The sequence below is a fragment of the Prionailurus bengalensis genome, chromosome E4, assembly GCF_016509475.1.
Source record: "Prionailurus bengalensis isolate Pbe53 chromosome E4, Fcat_Pben_1.1_paternal_pri, whole genome shotgun sequence".
In the NCBI taxonomy this organism is placed as follows: domain Eukaryota; kingdom Metazoa; phylum Chordata; class Mammalia; order Carnivora; family Felidae; genus Prionailurus; species Prionailurus bengalensis.
This window is the reverse complement of record NC_057360.1, coordinates 42,906,462-42,926,907: the sequence shown is the minus strand read 5'-3', so window position 1 is coordinate 42,926,907 and position 20,446 is coordinate 42,906,462. Positions and strand designations below refer to the sequence as shown.

Here is a 20,446-nt window from a genome sequence, read left to right as displayed (position 1 = left end):
AGAAAGGGGCAGGAATGCACAGGTAAATATGTATTCACTTATTTTTTTAAAAAGATCATAAAAGGATAAAGCGTAAAATAAAAATTAAAAGACCTACCGGGTAGGGGCGGGGGACTGAAGTGGACAGGACAGGGACAGAAACTGGGCTTTGAATAGACCTTATTTTGTGGATTTACTTTGGAACACGTAAATACCTGACACACTTACAAAAGCACAATTACTGTTTCTAAAAGAAATGCCTAAAATTAAAATAAAATCCACAAATGAGTTTATGTGTCCAGTTGGTTGGCCCTACACACACAGAAACTAAAACACAGTAATTTGACTCTACATCCTTGGAAAGACACGGCTAAGGATAAAAAGAACTGCTTCTTTCCTGTGCCATCCCAACCCTAAACTGTTTTCAATAATCATATTACTGATGTTACTGTTACTCTGAGACTTTTGTAACATATCGTGGGATAGGTCAAATGAATACTGATTTCTCAGCAATATACTGATATATTGATATTGCAATATACTGATACTGATATTGCTGAGAAAAAAGGTTTTCTTCTTGAAAGGTGATACAGATTTAAGATTGAGAGATCAAGTAAAGTCTGCAGCCCTGACTGTGAACTGGAGTATCAATATGAACTTCATATGTTTTATCTGTACATATGTGTATACACACACACACACACACACACACACACACACCCCACATACTCCCTAGCCTTGTTCACTGTAATACCTAGAAACAAGGATCATCCCAGTAAGATTGAGCACCCCTGGTGATCTGTTTAGGAACTCTAAATACTATCCCCCCACAAAGAAATCAGGCTTCTTTGAAGAAACATCTGAGGCAGTAAACGTACAAGATGAGTCTAGAACATCTCGTCAAACCAAAAAAAGCAAATGCAGTGTCACAGACTACAAGAATCATGCCAAAAGGACTCAAAAGTCAACTAGAATAAGGTTTCCTTGGTCAAGCTGAATAGCAGTAAGGATCATACCTGCAATAGATTGAAACCTAACAAATATGTTATGATCCCTAAGAATAACTTTTAAAACTCCACACAACCCATCTTGAGGATGTTAGGGAAATACTTCATTATTTTGAAAACAGGTCAATAAAGCAAAAGAAGAAAGGGTGGCCTTGTACTGGTGACTGTTGCAGATAATGATGAGTACATCAGGTTCCTTATATTAATCTCTCTCCACCTTTGCAAAACATTTTCAAAAAAAAAAACAATTTTTGTTAATTTTTTAAAAAATGTTTTATTTGTTTTTGAGATAGAGAGAGAGAAACAGAGTGCAAGTCAGGGGGAGGGGCAGAGAGAGAGGGAGACACAGAATCTGAAACAGGCTCCAGGCTTTGAGCTGTCAGCACAGAGCCCCACGTGGGGCTAGATCCCATGAACTGTGAGGTCATGACCTGAGCTGAAGTCAGAAGCTTAACTGACTAAGCCACCCAGGCACCCCAAAATAAAAATAAATTTTAAATGTTAGATTGAGAAACAAGAAATCATTCGAATCCTAATTCTTGAAATCCTTTGGAACTATAGTCATTTAATCCTAACAACAATCCAGTCTGATGACAAAGGATGCAAATATTATTATCTCCATTTTACACTGGAGGAAATAAGCCCATTGAGTCAGTATTCAAACCCACATGTTTGTATCCCAAAGGCCCACTATCCCACACCTGCCTCTTTAATATCCCCATTTGTATATCTGGGTTAATAAAACTTCCCTTGCCTGCATGAGGGCACTGGGAGGGCTGCTATGAGATAATGTATAGGAAAGCACTTGAGAACCAAATCCTTGTACAAATATTTTACTGTTATTTGAAAATTAGGGATCACATTGGCCTTATGAGTATCACATTGCTGTGAGTATCAAATGAGAGCTGTGATTTAAAGAGAGATAGACGGATATAAAGACAGACAGACAGATAACCTTAAAGATGAGGAGGTTATAATCACCACCGATGTTTTTATTTATCATCATTGCTCACAGGACTTCAGGGTTAAGTGAGAAGGGAGCCTTGGAACCCATGATGAAGACCCTCCACCTGACCCAGGGGTAGGAAGTTTCCAGGACGGACACCTGATGCTCTGGGGAGGAACCATGATCAACAAAGACACTTGATGTCCAACAGGCTGCAAGAGTGGCCCTCAGTCACAGATGGGTGGGGACCACAGTGGGCAGTGGAATGTGTTCCCCAGCGACAAGGAGAAGGCAGAGTATGTCCAACTGATGACCAGAAGGAATGTCTGCCAGCTCCCAAACTGTTATCTCCTGGCATTCCTACCTTAATGTCTGCCTGGGGAGTGTTTACAGATTTCTTCTTAACAAATGTTTATTCTCAGATTGTCCTGCCCTCAGTCACAAAATAAAAGTGGGTCTGGGGAATCTCCATCACTTTCTTGCCTTAGAATCCTATAATTGTGTAAGTGTGTATTTCTGAAGACATATAAAATCGAAATTTTCCTGAGTCTTGGTTCATGCCCCTTCTCCCCCTGGATATTTAGTCTGTGCACAGGGAATAAAGACTTATTCTGTCTCTGTCACTATTTCTGATCATGACCTGAGCCGAAACCGAGAGTAGGATGCTTAACCAAATGAGCCACCCAGACGTCCCTAAGCTAAGCATTTAAAAAATTATTTTACTTTTTTTTTTCAACATTTTTATTTATTTTTGGGACAGAGAGAGACAGAGCACGAACGGGGGAAGGGCAGAGAGAGAGGGAGACACAGAATCCGAAACAGGCTCCAGGCTCCGAGCCATCAGCCCAGAGCCCGACGCGGGGCTCGAACTCACGGACCGCGAGATCGTGACCTGGCTGAAGTCGGACGCTTAACCGACTGCGCCACCCAGGCGCCCCTTACTTTTTTTTGAATATGTAATCCCTTCACATGATATGAAACTCATAAGATACAAAAGAGTATATAATAAAATATATATATAAGTATATGAGTATATATAAGTAAATTCCCCTCTGAACCCCAATCCCCAGCCTCCCAGTTCTACTCAGCCCCTCCCCCTGGCCATCCACTGTTACCAGTTTCTTGTGTATCCTTCCAGAGGCTGGTGGTATATGCATAGCTATACCTTTTTTAAAAAATTACAACATATGATACATATTTTTCATCTACCTTGTTTTTCTCAGTTAGAAAACATCTTATATATCTTTCTGTATTAGCTCATGTAAAACTGCTTTTAGCAGTGGCATAGTATCCTATTGTATGAACATATCCTAATTATTTGCTCCATCCTTTACTCTCAGACAGTTAGGATATTTGTGATCATTGGATGCAAAAAATTGCTGCAATACAGATCCTTGGATATATGTGATTTCTCACACTTGCAAGAATATTTTTGGGATAAGTTCTTGGATGCAGAATTTCTGGGTCAAAGAAAATGTGGCCAAACTGCTCTCCATGAAGGCTGAGACAAACACTCCCACCAGCAATATTTGAGTTTCTGTTTCCCACTCCTCCACTATGGCATATTACTAGGTTGTTTTTTGGTCTTTGATAATCTAATGCACCGAGATTGGTGTCTCTTTTGTGGTCCTCTTATTATGAATGAGGTTGAGTATTTTCCTTTTCTTTATTTTTACTTTTTTAATATTTATTTATTTTGGGGGTGAGGAGGGGCAGGAAGAGAGAGAGGGAGAGGGAATCCCAAGCAGGCTCCACGCCATCAGCACAGAGCCCAACACAGAGCTCAAACCCATGAACTGTGAGATCATGACCCAAGCCAAAGCCAAGAGTTGGACGCTTAACCGACTGAGCCACCCAGGTGCCCCTCCTTTTCTTTAATTGTTCCTATTCTTTGCCCATTTCTCTACCAGGCAGTTGGTTTATTCTTAGCAATTTGAGGGAACTTTTTACTTACTAGGAAAATTACCTCTTTATCTGTAAGAGGAGCTTGAAATTGTCCACATCATTATTTTTATCCTGACTTTATTTGTGCACTAAATACAGACATTAGAGAAGAAAAAAAGTTTCAAGTCAATAATGGAAGGTCCCACATCAAGAAAGTAGGACCAAATAAACCCAAAGTAAGCGGAAGGAAGGAAGGAAGAAAAAACAGAAATCAATGAACTAGAAAGCAAAACCAATATAGAAAATCAATGACATGAGCTGGTTCTTTTTTTTTTTAACATGAGCTAGTTCTTTGAAAAGATCAATACAATTGACAAACCTCTAACAAAACTGAAGAAGAGAAAAAAAAGATGACACAATTGCCAATACCAGAAATGAAAAAGGAGAGGTCATTAAAGACCTTCCAAACATCAAAAGGAAAATAAACAAACACTATCAACAACTCTACACAAATAAATTTAAAAACAGTAGAAATGGACCAATTCCTTGAAAATGCAAACAACCACAACTCCCAGTATGTAACAGATAATTAAATGGCTTTATAATAATTAAAGAAGTTGAATTCACAATTTAAAAACTCCCAAAAAAGAAATTTTCCGGCTTAGACTGCTTCACTGAAATATTCTAACAAACTTTTAAAGAAGAATCAACACCAGTTTTAGAAAATCTCTTCCATACTACAGGAGACAACACTTCCCAATTCATTTTATGAAGCTATATTACTCTGATACCAAAATCAGACAAAGACAGGAAAAAAGAAAAGAAAATTAAAGATCAATAATACCTCTCATGAATATAGATACAAAAATCCTTTAAAAATGTTAGCAAATAGGGGCACCTGGGTGGCTCAGTCGGTTGAGTATCTGACTTTGGCTCAGGTCATGATCTCACAGCTCATGAGTTCAAGCCCCACATCGGGCTCTATGCTGACAGCTTGGAGCTGACAGCAGCCTGGAGCCTGCTTCAGATTCTGTGTCTCCCTCTCTCTCTCTGCTCCTCCCCCACTATCTCTCTCTCTCTCTCTCTCTCTCTCTCTCTCTCTGTCCCAAAATAAAAAAAAAAAAAAAACATCAAAGAAATTAAAAAATATATATTAGCAAATAGAATTCAACATTGTATAAAAAGAATTGTAACTATGACCAGGTAGTTCATTCCAGGGATGCAAGGCTGGTTTAATATTCTAAAATCAGTCAAAGTAATGCACCATATTAACAAGTTAAGGAAGAAAAATCACATGATCCTATCAATCAATGCAGGAAAAGCATCTGACAAAATTCACCACCCATCATGATTTAAAACAAACTCTCAGAAAAAAAATTGAGAGAAAATTCCTCAACTTGATTTTTAAAAATCTACAAAACATCCACAGCTAACATTATACTTAATGGTGAAAGACGGAATGCTTTCCCCCTAACACTGGAGACAAAGCAAAGATGTCCACTTTCACCACTCTTATTCAACATAGCACCTGAAGGTCTAGCAAGTGGAATAAAGCAAGAAAAGACAGTCAAGGGAATACAGGGCAGAAAGGATGAAATAAAACTATTTCTCTGTGCAGACAACACAATGGTCTATGTAGAAAACCCCAAGGAATCTACAAAAAACAAAGCAAACAACAACAACAACAAAAAAAACCATTTGGAACTAACAAATGGAATCATCAACATTTTGGGATACAAACCAAGCATTTAAAAACCAACTGTAGGGGCGCCTGGGTGGCTCAGTCGGTTAAGTGTCCGACTTCAGCTCAGGTCATGATCTCACAGTCCGTAAGTTCGAGCCCCGCGTCGCGCTCTGTGCTGACCGCTCAGAGTCTGGAGCCTGTTTCGGATTCTGTGTCTCCCTCTCTCTCTGACCTTCCCCCATTCAGGCTCTCTCTCTGTCTCAAAAATAAATAAACGTTAAAAAAAAATTTTTTTTAAAAACCAACTTTATTCTACATACAAGCAATGAACATATAGGAAAATTAAAAATACAATACCATTTACAGTCCCTCAAAGAATGAAATACTTAGATATAAAATGAACAAAACATGTACAATATTTGTATGCAGAAAACTACGCTACACTTACCAAAAAAATCAAAATCTAAACAGAGAGACAGGACAGGATGCTCATGGATTAGAAGACTCAACACGATAAATATGTGAATTCTCCCCGAATTGATATACTGGCTCAATGCGATCTCTATCAAAATCCCAGCAAGATTTTTAGTAGATACAGACAGATTGTTATAAAATGTATATGGAAATACAAAGGGACTAGAATAGCTAACACAATCCTGAAAAAGAAGAAACACATGGGAGGGACCCATCCACCCAACTGAAAGACTTATTATATAAATCCAGCACTACTGCTAAAGGAACAGCCACATGGATCAATGGAACAAAATAGAGAACCCAGAAGTAGACCCACACAAATGTGCTCAACTGCTTTTTGTCAAAGATGCAAAAGCAATAGGGGAATGGAGGGAAAGACAGCCTTTTCAACAAATGGTGCTGGAGTAACTGGACATCCATAGGACAAAAAAAGAAAAAAAAAAGAATCTCATCCCAAGTCCTTATACAAAATGGACTCAAAATGGATGGTGGACTTAAATGTAAAATGCAAACCTGTAAAACTTGTAGAATTAAAGCAGGAGAAAATCTTTGAGATCTAGGGATACACAAACAGTTCTTAGGTTTGATGCCAAAAGCATTATCCATAAAATAAAAAAGACGATAATCAGGACTTCACCAAAATTAAAAACTTTGCTCTGCAAAAGAGGATTAAGAGTGGGAGAAATCACACATATGACAAAAAACTAGTTCTAGAATATATAAAGAACTTCCAAAACTCAGCAGCAAAGATGCAAACAATCCAATTGGAACATGGCCAAGAGACATTTCACTGAAGTAGATACTCAGATGGCAAATAAGCACTTGCAAAGGAGTTCAACATCACTAGCCACTAGTGGAATGCAAATGAAGCACACAATGAAAAGGGGGGAAATGAGCCATCACTACAGACCTATCAGAATGGCTAAAATAAAAAAAATGATGGCAACACCAAACACTGGTAAAGTGTGGAAAAACTAGATCCCTCATATATTGCTGGTGGAAATGTAAAATGGTACATCTGAGTTATAATATAGTTTGGCAGTTTCTTAAGAAATTAGACGTAACTATAAGATGACACAGCAAGTTCACTTCCGGGCATTTATCCCCAGGAAATAAAGAATTTATGCTCACACAAAAACCTGTACAGCAATGCATATAGCAGTTTTATTCATAATACCCCATATGGAAACAACACAGGTATCCTTCAATGGGTGAATGGTTAAACTGTGGTATAGTACAGTGGAATACTATACAGCAACAAAAAGGGAAGAATTATTGATACGTGTGGTAACTTAGATAAATCTCCAGATAATTATGCTGGATGAAAGAAGCCAATCACAATATTGTGATTCCATTTATATAACATTCTGGAAATGACAAAAATTATAGAAATGGAGAATAGATTAGTGGTTGCCACAGGTTAAGGAAGGTAGGTTGTGTTGGGAGGAGATGGGTGTGGCTTTAAAATGTCAACAAGAGGGATCCTTGCTGTGACAGAAATAGTTTTGGTCTTGACCATATATTATCAGTAACCTGGCTGTTAGGTTGTGCTACAGTTTTGTAAACTACTGGGGGGAGCTGAGCAAAGTATATGAGGGATCTATTTGTATGATTTGCTACAACTGCCAATGAATCTATAATTGTTTCAAAATAAAAAGTTTAATTAAAAGTAGCTTTCAGTTGAGGGCGCCTTGGTAGCTCAATCAGTTAAGCGTCTGACACTTGGTTTTGGCTCAGGTCATGATCTCACAGTTTGTGGGTTCAAGCTCCACGTCGAGCTCTGCCCTGGCAGCTCGGAGCCTGTTTGGGATCTCTCTCTCTCTCTCCCTCTCTCTGCCCCTCCCCTGCTCATGCTCGCTCGCTCTCTCTCTCTCTCTCTCTCTCTCTCTTTCACACACACACACACACACACACACACACACACACTAAATAAATAAACTTAAAAAAATAGTTTTTGATTCTCTTTGTATTCTGTATAAATAATTGTATCATCTATAAGCAATCATAACATCTCTTTCTTTCCAATTTTAATACTTCATTTCTTTCTCTTGGCAGATTAAATTTGATGTTAGTCAATGCAAAAACAAATTAGGAAGAAAAACCTACTACCACATAAATTAATACAAACTGGACAGAAATAATTTTTTTTAACATATTCTCTTACGGGCTTGCATGGATTACAGAATTTTGACAGTATTTCTAAAAACTCAAAACACTTTCCCAGATGTATTTAAAAGTTATTTCTCCTCAAAATAAATTGCCCAGGGCTGAGCATCATGAGTGTTCAACAATGACATTTCCAAGAAAAGAGATTCGCTAACTTTCCTTGATAACTTGCTTCAGTGAGTGGATCTCACATTCCAAAGGTGCAAAAAAATCCAGCTAAAATCGGACACTGTTATTTCAGTACAGCTGGACCTGTGTTCTGAAGCCAAAAGAGGTTCTCTAACTAAGGAAGATGGGCATTTGCTCTGGAAAGTTCAAGATAGATGTGAGCGCTTGCACCCACAGATCCAGCAAAATTAGACCAGTCCAAACACAACAGCAAACAATGTGGAGAATCAGTCTCCTCAGAAGGTCCCCCAGGTGATTGCTGGTGGTGGTGGAGAATTCAGCCTCAAGTGCATCTCCACAGCTATGCCTGCCCCCGAGTCAGCAGGAAAAATGACCAGGAGGGCTAGGTGGCCCTGCACGGCCATTGGAAAGACACTGGTAGGAGAATAAAGGACAAACCACAAGTTGGAAAAAAAATGTTTAAAAAACACAAATCTGATAAAGGGCTGGTCACACAATATGCAAAGAATTCTCAACTGAATAATTAGAAAACAAATAAGCCAGTAAAAACAGGCCAAGGGTCTAAACAGACGCTTCCCCCAACAAAGATGTATTTTTGGCAAATCCACACACAGAGAGATACTCATCATCTTTAGTCAACAGGGAAATGCAAACTAAAACCACAACGAGATACCATTTTATACCTGTCAGAAGAGCTCAGTAAACAAAAAAGTTCATAATACCAAGTCCTGGTGAGGATGCGAAGCAAATGGAACTTGCATATTGCCGATGGGAATAAAAAATGGTACATCACTTTAGAAAACAGTTTGGCGGTTGTTTAGAAAGTTAAACACACAGCTAATATATGAACAAGTAATCCCACTCTTAGGTATTTATCCAAGAGGAATAAAAATATATGTCTACATAAAAACATACATGTGGATATTTATAGTAAATTTATTCAGAATTGCCAAAAACTCGACACGAGCCAAATATCTGTCAACGGGTGAGGGGATAAATAAACTGTGGTATATAATGCAACAGAGTAGTACTTATCAATAAACAGACATGATCTACTGATACATGTAGCGAGTTAGAGCCATCTCAGATGCAATGTGTTAAGTAAAAGAAGTCAGTCTCAAAAGGCTACATACTGTATGTTTCATTTGTGTGATATTCTAGAAAATGCAAACTGGGGGCGCCTGGGTGGCTCGGTCGGTTAAGCGTCCGACTTCGGCTCAGGTCATGATCTCACGGTTCGTGAGTTTGTCAGGCTCTGTGCTGACAGCTCGGAGCCTGGAGCCCGTTTCACATTCTGTGTCTCCCTCTCTCTCTGCCCCTCCCCCACTTGCACTCTGTCTCTGTCTCAAAAATAAATAAACGTTGGGGCGCCTGGGTGGCTCAGTCGGTTAAGCGTCCGACTTCAGCTCAGGTCACGATCTCGCGGTCTGTGAGTTCGAGCCCCGCATCCGGCTCTGGGCTGATGGCTCAGAGCCTGGAGCCTGTTTCCGATTCTGTGTCTCCCTCTCTCTCTGCCCCTGCCCCGTTCATGCTCTGTCTCTCTCTGTTTCAAAAATAAATAAACTTAAAAATAAATAAATAAATAAATAAATAAATAAACGTAAAAAAAAATAAAAAAAAAAAAGAAAAGAAAATGCAAACTGGAGGGACATAATAAGGACTGGGGTCAGTGGGGAGAGGATTAACCAAAAAGGGGTACATGAGAACTTCTTGGAATGATGGAGAGGCTCTATATCTGGATGAGGATGGCTATTACATAACTATACGTGTTTGCAAAATTCATCAGGCTCTACACCTAACACAGGTGAATTTTATTCTATGTAAGTTTATACCTTAATAAACTTCACTTGGAAAAAATTTTAAGGTACATGAAAAGACAAGACCCAGGCGAAGATACTGGGTATGCACACACCTGACAAAAGATTACCATCAAGAATATATACAAAGAGCTTCTGTAAGCAAATAAGAGAATAGCAAACCAACAGAATTAAGGCAGGAGACAAACTGGAATATATGTGGCTAATAAACATATTGGTGATCTGGGAAATGCAAATCAAGACCATAATGAGATACCAATTTATACTCAGTCAATTAGCAAAAATTACTAAGTCTAACCATATCAAGTGTTGAAAGACGTTGAAGATTTCTTATACATTGCTAAGGATACAACCACTTTGGGGAACGTTTTACATTACCTCCTAAAATTGAACATTTACCAACTATGATTTAGCAAATCGACTCCTACCTGTGTACCCACAAGACACTCTTGTACATGCACAGAAATGTTCCTCGCAGCCCTATTCATCATAGCAGAAACCTAGCAAGAGCCCAAAAGCTCATCAATGGAGAAATGGACAATTAAACTGCAGTAGAATCAAACAATGAAATATTATGCAGCAGACGAAATAAGAGTGCTATGCAGTAAAACTATATAATAAGCGAAGAGGAAAAGAAAAAAAAACAGGATTCAAGATAGCAATTACTATCATTCAACAACAAAACAAACAACCTGACTCAACAATGGGCAAAGGGGGGCGCCTGGGTGGGTCAGTTGGTTGAGCATCCAACTTCGGCTCAGGTTATGATCTCACGGTTTGTGGATTCAAGCCCCGCGTCTGGCTCTGTGCCGACAGCTCAGAGCCTGGAGCCTGCTTCGGATTCTGCATCTCCCTCTTCTCTCTGCCCCTCCGCAGTTCATACTCTGTCTCTCTCTTTCTCAAAAATAAATAAACATTAATTTTCTTTTAAATGGGCAGAAGACTTGAGTAGACATTTCTCCAAAGATATACAAGTGGCCAACAAGCATACGAAAAGAGGCTCAACCTCACAAATCATTAGGGAAATAGAAGCCAAAACTACAATGAGATACCACCTCACACCCATTAGGATGGCTACTATTAAAAAACAAAAAACAAAACAGAAAATAGCAAGTGTTGGTGAGGATGTGGAAAACTGGAACCCTTCCACATTGCTGGTGGGAATGTATAATGGGGCAGCCGCTATAGAAAACAGCACGGCAGTTCTTAAAAAAACTAAAAATAGAGTTACCATATGATTCAGCAATCCCATTTCTGGGTGTACATCCAAAAAAACTGGAAGCAGTGTCTCAAAGAGGTATTTGTACGTCTATATTCGTCCCAGCATTATTCACAACAGCCAAAACGTGGAAGTAATCCACGTGTCCGGGGATGGATGAGTGGATACACAAAATGTGGCATACCAACACAACGGAATATTACTCAGCCACAAAAAGGAGGAAATTCTTTTTTTTTTTATTATTTTTTATTTTTTATTTATTTTTTATTTAAAAAAAAATTTTTTTTTCCAACGTTTATTTATTTTGGGGACAGAGAGAGACAGAGCATGAACGGGGGAGGGGCAGAGAGAGAGGGAGACACAGAATCGGAAACAGGCTCCAGGCTCCGAGCCGTCAGCCCAGAGCCCGACGCGGGGCTCGAACTCCCGGACCGCGAGATCGTGACCTGGCTGAAGTCGGACGCTTAACCGACTGCGCCACCCAGGCGCCCCAAAAAGGAGGAAATTCTAACATGGGCTACAACATGGATAACCTTTGGGGACATTATGCTAAGTGAAATAAGCCAGTCACAAAAGGGCAACTACTGAATGATCCCACTTCGACGAGGTACCTCGTGTGGTCAGATTCATGGAGACGGAAGTAGGAACGGTGGTTGTTCAGGGCTGGACGAGGGGGGAATAGGGTGTAGTTGTTTAATGGGTATGAAGTTTCAGCTTTGCAAGATGAACAGAGTTCTGGAGATCAGTTTCACAACAAAGGGAATGTACTTAACACTACTGAGCAGTACACTTAAAAATGGTTAAGATGGCAAGTGTTCTGTCATGAATATTTTATCACAATTAAAAATGTAAAAAATTTGTTAAGTCATGATTACTTCTGGTAGTAGGGAGGTAGAGAAGATGGGTTGGTGGTGGTGGCAGTGAAATCTGAAGCTTAGATATTTGCTAATCATGAAAGTTCTATCTTTTGTTGTGGTATGGGTTTACAGGTACTTACTACATAGATAAATAAACGGATGGATGGACAGGGAGAAAGTTGGGAAGGAGAGAAGAAAAGGTGATGGAGGGGAGGGGAGGGGAGGGAAAGAACAGGAATAAAAGAGAAAAAAACCCAGCAGGACATGCAGGACTGATGATAAGTGTGAGTCCTGAACCAAAGATTACGGCTAACCCAAGGCTGTGCACCTGAGGTCCAAAATAAAAAAAAGTTTGTTCTGATGGGTCAAAGGAATCTTAGATTATCTACAATGAAAGGGATCTCAGAAATCTCTCACTGAAGTCCATCGTCCAATGTGATGAGAAAAGTAATACAGAAATACGTGAGAAATGTGAATGAAGCTCAGAGATGTTTCAGTGCTCTCTCTAAGGTCACACGGCCATCTATATTCTAACCCTTTTGCAGTTATGTTTGGCAACAAAAGGCAGCAGAGACAAGGGAAAGTTAAGAACATTCACTCCTAGAGCAACCATCCCTCTTAGTCCTTAAAACATTCCTCTAAGAAAGGCATTATTAGTATTCTACACATTAGAAACCTGAAGCCTGGTGATGTTAAATGCCTCATCTAGGGGTTCTCGATTGGTGACTGGCACAGCCGAAACTCTAAACCATGTCAGTGTCCCCAAGGCCCACGCTCTTTGATGCCATGCTGAAGTCTACTTCACAGCAATACAACAAAATTTCAACCACCGCTTTGTGAATGGCCATGTGGAAGACGCAAGGGTGAACAAACCACACACCTCTTTGTGATTATGTCAGAATCCTTGTTGTTATTCCCAAGGGGAAAAAAAGGAGAGTGGTCATAATTGGTTCACATATGCAATATGTCTTGGCTTTAAAATATACAATTAATCAGAGACAAATTTGTACTGATAACATGACCTGCCCAGAGTGATATTTTGCTTTATGACACATCTCTTCCTAAGAAAGATAAGGCAGGTAAGCCATAGCAGCTGGACCCCCAGTCCCATGACTAGGACCTACAAAGAAATGATCCAGTGAAAGAGAACTTCTGCTTCAGATGGAACGAACAGTCTTGGGAAACAGACAGGAGGAGCCAAGGGGAGCACCCTACAAAGGATGAATCACGGATGTGGGAAACACCTGTGATTTTAGACGATGCTTTCATTCCCAACCGGCCCTCAATTACATCCTCCACAGAACAAGCTAACAAATGGATAGGGGGCTATGACGTAGAAGTCACTGTCAACAGAGGCATTAATGTCATACCTGCCCAGCCACAAGCACACGGGGAGAGAAAGAACGCTCAAACCAAGATCGCTCTGTACTTCGGGCCAAGGGGGAGGAGCGTGGGACACAAGGCAAATTTCTATTGCCACCTTATTTCTCATAGATGCAACCTGGTAAAATCTCTTTTAAAAAGATTGTGGTAAAATATACAATACAAAAAATTTACCATTCTAACCATTTTAAGTGTACGTTTGTAGAATTAAGTACATTCACACCGTTAAGCAACCGTCACCACCAGCCAACCAAAGAATTTTGTATCTTCCCAAACTGGAACTCCATATCCATTTGGCAATAAATCTACCCCCCTCTCCTTAGCACTTACAAATAAATAACTCTTAAGTACTTGCAATGAAGTATTAAATTTAGTCAAAACCTGTGGGTGGACTGCAGAATCAGCTAGTCAAATTAGCTGTAAGTTCACAAAAGCAAAGACACCACCCCGGTCCTCCAAGACTTTATCAACATGATGGGCCAGTGATATTCTCGATTCCTTGTATTTAGTTGGCTAAACCCACAACTCTGGTTAAATCCAGCTCTCCACCTATTCTGTGCCTACACCCACGCGATGGACGTGGCCGAGGAAATACACACCTCCACGCTGTCTGGCCTCACTTCGGATTCACGTTCTCTAATCTCCAGTGGGCATCTGATAATCAGATGGATCGCCCCCTCATGTGCCCTCCAAATGGCAATTCGTACCTTCTCCTTTCTTCTTGAACCCCCACTTCTCCCTTCCCGTTCTTTTTCTTTTGTCTTAACTTTCATTATGAAGTATAACGAAGCTCCATGTACACACCAGCCAACCTCAACAATTACTGACCCCAGGCCAACCACACATCATCTGCATACCCTGCCCCACGTCTCCACTGGATTATTTTGAGGCAAAACCCTGTCATTGCATAATTTCATCTATAACACTTCAGCATCTATCTCTAGGAGGTGACGCTTTTATGAAACAGAACCTCACTAACATCACAACTCCAAAATTAGCGATAATTTTTTATCATCAAATATCCATTCAGTGCCCAGATTTCCAATGGCCTCACAAGGATCTTGGTTTTTAGTTTTTGTTTTTTTGCTGTTTGTTTGAATCCAAATTCAAATAAGGTCCTAAGGTCCTAACTGATGACATTAGTTCATATGTGTTTTATGTCTCTTTTAAATCTATCAGTTTCGTATCTTTTTTTCCCCCTTACACTTTAATATTTTTCTTTTTTTTTTGAGAGAGAGAGCACACATGCAAGGGAGGAGCAGAGAGAGGGAGAGAGAGAGAGAGAGAGAGAGAGAGAGAGAGAGAGAGAGAGAGAGAATCTTAAGCGGGCTGCACGCACAGCACAGAGCTGACTCGGGGCCTGATCTCACAACCTTGGGACCACGACCAGAGCCAAAATCAAGAGTTGGACACTCAACCGACTGAGCCACCCAGGCACCCCCCCCCCACTGTATTTTTTAAATAAAAAAATGCTTTCCCATCCTTTTGTCCTTGGCTGATGGCCATGTTTATTCTTTGATAGAAAACAGAAGCAACAAAGGGAACTTTCACCGGTGCCAGGCCCCCACTGATGGCCTCCCTGCTTCTGTGCTCCTATGTTCCAGCCTCTCTCCTGCTCCTGGGGGTGAACTATCTGGGCTTGGGACCCCATCCCCTCTCACCTACTTGGCGACAAAGCTGCAGCAATTCTTCTCTTCCTCCTGCCTCATCGAATTTTCCTTGCTCACTGGATCTTTCCCACCAGCTTACAAACTTTGCTGTGATTTCTCCCAATCTCAAGAGCCTTCCCTTGTCCCCACTCTCCTCTCTGGCAACTGCCCTGTTTCTCTTCCCTTTACAGGATAACTCCTTACAAGACCTGCCCACTTTTAGGTCCTCCAATTTCTCTTCTCCAAATTTCTCTGAAACCCAGTCCAATCAAGATTCCAACCCCCACCCCCACCCCACTCACTCAAGGTCTTATCAAGGTCTTATCAAGGTCACCTCAACAGTTTAAGTCCAATGGCAAATAAGTCCCTAGTTCTCATCTTTCTTGACCTAACACAAGTGGTCACTCTTTCTGGAAACGCTTCTTCCCCTTGGCATTGAGAACAACACAATCTGGAACAGTACAATCTCCACAATCTCCTCCTTACTGCTTCCTTATTATCAATGTCCTTATCAGTGTATTCCTATTAATCAGTCTCTGGTGCTGGTTCCTCCTCTTCTTCCCAACTTCTGTTAGAGGGCTATGTCCTAGGATCTCTTCCCTTCTTTACTTAAGCTCTCTGCCTTGGTGACCTCATGGAGTCTCATAGCATTAAATACCGTCTATATGCTGGAAACTCCCAATTTCAAGCCTCTAGCCTGGAATCCTTCCACTGAACTTTGGACCCACATATCTAACTGCCTACCTGGCATCTCTCTTTCCCCGACAACATGTCATTTGAGTTAATGATTACCCTTCTTCCAGGTATTCATGATAAACCTTTAGCATCATCTGTGACTCCTCTCCCTCCCTCTCACCTCACACCTGAGCTGTCAGCAAATCCTATTGCCTATCCCTCTCCTTCTTTTCCCCTGGTCCATACCACCATTCTTGCCTGCCATCTTCTTTTTCTACCTCACTTTGTTCCATTGCCTTTTTCTCAGTAAGTGACTGCCTAGTCACACTATCTAAAATTGAAGACCATTTTGCCCAACACTCCCTATCCCCCTTATACCTGCTTTATTTTATAACTCATTCATACTTGCTACCTCCTAATACACCACATATTTCTTTCCCTTGTTTATCGCCTGTCTTTCCTCATTGAAATGTAAGCTCCTTGACATGCAGGGATTGTATCTACTTCCTGCTTTATCTCTGACTTCCAGAACTGTGCCCAGCCCATAGAAGGGGTCCAAAAATATTTGTTCAACAAATTAATGTATTTATACATGGAGCTAAAGTAAAAAGTGTTTCTTCTATGCAGACTTCCCAGATTCCTTTGAACCTCCCCAGCACTTAGAATATGAAACACAGCAGTTAATATTATGTATTACTGCCACATTCTTACTCTTCTCTCGCCTACTAAACTCCCGAGTTTCTCTGAGTCTGAGACCTGGCTCCCTATCTATCCTTCCTCCCCCTCAGCCCTGGCACAAAATTGATCGTCAATTAGCTGTTCCTACTGCTCAGGCTCTTGGGTCCGAGTAAACTCAATATTTATTTTGGATACCTCTATCTTTTATACTTTAATGAACTTTTTTGTTTTCAGATATATATATATATATATATATATATATATATATATATACATATTTAATATTATCAACACCACAACAGTGTGAGGAGAAAAGGGAAGGGCATCCATTTTCCCTTCACTGGTGATTAAATACTTTAAAAATTTCGGGACGCCCGGGTGGCTCAGTCGATTAAGGGTCCGGCCTCAGCTCAGGTCATGATCTCACAGTTCTCGAGTTTAAGCCCTGTGTTGGGCTCTGTGCTGACAGCCCAGAGCCTGGAGCCTGCTTCCGATTCTGGGTCTCCCTCTCTCTCTCAAAAATAAATAAACATTAAAAAATTACAATGCTTTAAACGTTTCAAAGCACTCAACATATTCACTTCAACGGGTCTTCATAACTACCCAGCATGGAAAGTATCGTCATCATCATTTCCACCTTACAGGCAAGAAACCTGAAGCTCACATGATTATTAAAAATCCTTTATCTGAGGGCAAATAGAATGACCTCATCCAAGGTCATCCTTGGAGTAGGAGAGCTAGTAATTGAACCTGGGTCTCATGATTTCAGTTCATGTGGTCTTGTCTGTCCACCATGCTTCCCTAGTTTCATACCAATGGGAACATAGTGGTCCTGGTAGCAGAGAACAGGAATGGAGGAGAACTTGATGCTCAGGGAGATATGGAAGTCATTTGTGGGACAAAAGCAAGAACTTCCTGTTTAACCCAACATTTTGTTCAGTAAACCTCAAGCTCTTCTTCTTTCTTGCCTGCTGTCAGCAGTCATGGTCTCCAGGGGAGGTGTTGGGGAGGAAGGGCAAGGAGACAGAAGGATCCCCTTTTTGCCAAGACCAGGAAAATATGCCACACGCTAGACAGTGTTCTAGAGCATAAGCTGGAAGGCACAGCTGTTCTCTAGAGGTGGGAACTGGCAAATGTGTCACCCACTACTGGTGCCATGGGCCGTGGCAATGCAGGGGAGTGTGAACTGTGAGCAAAGTTGGCGTTCGGGTGGGGGGGGGGGAGCGATGGCCTGAGTGTGGCCCAGCTACCTGTCTCAGCTTCAGGAGTTACCTCCTTCTCTCCTGCCAGGATTGCAAGTAACAGCCTAAAATAAACCCTGGGCAGAGAGAACCCATTTAATTAAGAGGAGCATGATCTGGGACATTACTGTCTTCATTGACTTCTACTTTTGCAGATGTGATGAGCACGTGTTGCTTTTGTAGCTGGCCAGGAAAAAGCAAGAAGAAGCAAACTGTCATCTTCCAAAGTCCTGATGGCAGCGTGGAATCAGGAGTGCTGTGGTGTTTTTTTTGTTTTTTGTTTTTTGTTTTTACAGCTTTGGAAACTTTGATGATTGTGCTGCCTTCTGTGTCTCCCATCAGCCTGGAGGCTCCCTGGGGCAGGTGTGTTTCTCCCCTTCAGTCTGGACTTCATGAAGACAGGAGCTGTGCCTCCCCCAGCACGCTTGCAGCTCTCTGAAGTCAGGGACTGTGCCTTTCCCATTAGACTGGAAGTTCCCCAAAGTTAAAGGTCATACCTCCCAATAGCTTTGGAAGCCCCTGAGCCCCAGGGCTCCTACCTCCTCTTTTAACCTCCCCTACACCAAGGACAGGGGTCTGCTTTCATTCTTCACCGGCAGTGGCCGGATTGGTCAATGTGACCTCTTAGAAATAAGCGAGCCACTTGAGACCTGGTGGGTCTCCTGGGAAGAGATCCTCTGAGCTGGTGCCAATGCCAAACCTCACATATCTGGATTGTGGAGCACACAGACTGTGCCTGGTCTCTCTTTCCCCTCCTGCCTTCTGGCCACATGGGCCCTGATGCCCCCACCACGAGCAGACAGAAAGGAGGGATGCTAGGGCTTGCTCAGCCTAGCAGCACAAGGGAAGGAAATAACCCTAGTTTAGTCATATTGCACTTCACTCTCACAATTCACCAATTCAAGCTTCCTCTCACAGTCTAATGACAGGAAAAATAAAAAGGTTCTTTTTGAAAGAACCATCTATTTGTTCAGATAACAAGAGTTATCTGTATGATGCATGGCGTCTCCGTTTGTACTAAGAAACTTATACCGTGTCTCCCTCCGTCCTAAAGGAGGGAAACAAATCTGTGCTCAAATGGCATTTATATCTTTTCTGACTTCATGAGTTTTCTTATTTTATTCTGAATGTAATCATCTTGTTTTATGGGAGCCATTTTATTATAAGATCATTCAATCTTAAATACTACAGAGATGCCTTTAAAATTATATTACATTTCATCTTCTTAATGACCTGAGAAGACAAAATCATGGAGGGGATCAGAAAACGGGCTTTGGAATTAGAGACCCAGATATAAATTCCAGCTCTTATTAGTTTCCCAATGAGCTACCAGCTGTGTGGTCTTGGGCCAATTACTGAACCTGTCTGAGCTCTGGTTTATTTCCTCATCTATAAATTGGGGACAGTGTTTCTCTTCAATCCACTCACTCTGGATTTAAATTCTTTACACTGGTTTACAAGGCTTTCCCCCAGCTGGCCCGTGTCTACCCCTCAGCTCTGATATACTGTGCTTCACACCCCAGCACGCACAGGCTTCTCCCTCTGCCTGAGATGTGCTCCACCTCACCTTCCACCTGTTATCTTCTTTTCTGCTGGGTCCTCATCATTTCTTAGCTTAAAAGTCACCTCCTAGGGTGCGTGGTTGGCTCAGTCGGTTAAGCATCCGGCTTTGGCTCAGGTCCTGATCTCGAGGTCTGTGAGTTCGAGCCCCGCATCGGGCTCTGAGCTGTCAGCACAGCTTCGGATTCGTGTCTCCCTGCTTCGGATACATGTCTCCCTCTCTTTCTGCCCTTCCCATGAGCTTACTCCATCTCTCTTTCTCTCTTTCAAAAATTGTTTTAAAAAGTCACTTCCTCAGAGAGCCTTCTTTGATTTGCTCTCCCAGAGCAAGCTAAATCCCGGACTGCTGGCAGTGCCTCTCAAACATCTTTGCACACACAAATGTATCACCCACTGATCTTGTTAAAATGCAGCATATCTTGGTGGGCGGGGGGAGGGGGGTGGGGGCTACATTCTCCCAACAAGCTCCAGGTGATCTGATGCAACTGGGAGGAGCACCCCTGAGAGTGTGGCAAAGCACCCCCACACACTTGTTTAATGCAATCGGTCTTTCCTGCTATACTAAGTCCCCTCCCCAGGCCTTGGCATAGTGCCTGGATAAGAAGCACTCAAGAAATGCTTGACGACTGCACTCAGCAACACCTATAATGTTTCTAGCCCAGTTTCTGGTCAGAGTAAAAGAAATTCAATAAATAATATCAGCCATTTATAATAATATTGGGTACTGACTATAGTATGTCCTTTACTTCTTTTTCCACCCCCACATGCAAAGATTCCTACAAGGGTCCTGGACACAAAACCAAGGCCTGCAAAGTGTTGAATGGATGCCTAAAGGAGCAAAGGAAAGAGAGACCCTGGTCCATGGCCCTTTAAGAGCATCCAACATACGTAGAATGGCACAATGAATGCATCGTCAGCCTTTCATATAAACCCAAACCCTCCCTTCTACCAATTCCTACTTGTGGTTAGGAGCACAGAGTTTAAACACAAACAACAGATACCAAAGAGTTACTGAGAAATCCCCAGAGCAAACAAGCAAGTGACAGCCCAGGAAGGAGGGTATTGTTTTAAAAATTATTTCCTTAGTCCTCAAAGAAC

General features: G+C 41.4%; 1 protein-coding gene across 17 annotated transcripts in view; it reads right to left on the bottom strand.

Moving 5' to 3' along the window:
* The window catches only part of NFASC (neurofascin), a 183,187-nt gene that overhangs the window by 97,227 nt on the left and 65,514 nt on the right, over nt 1-20,446 (bottom strand). The gene's annotated exons all lie outside the window — the stretch shown is intronic.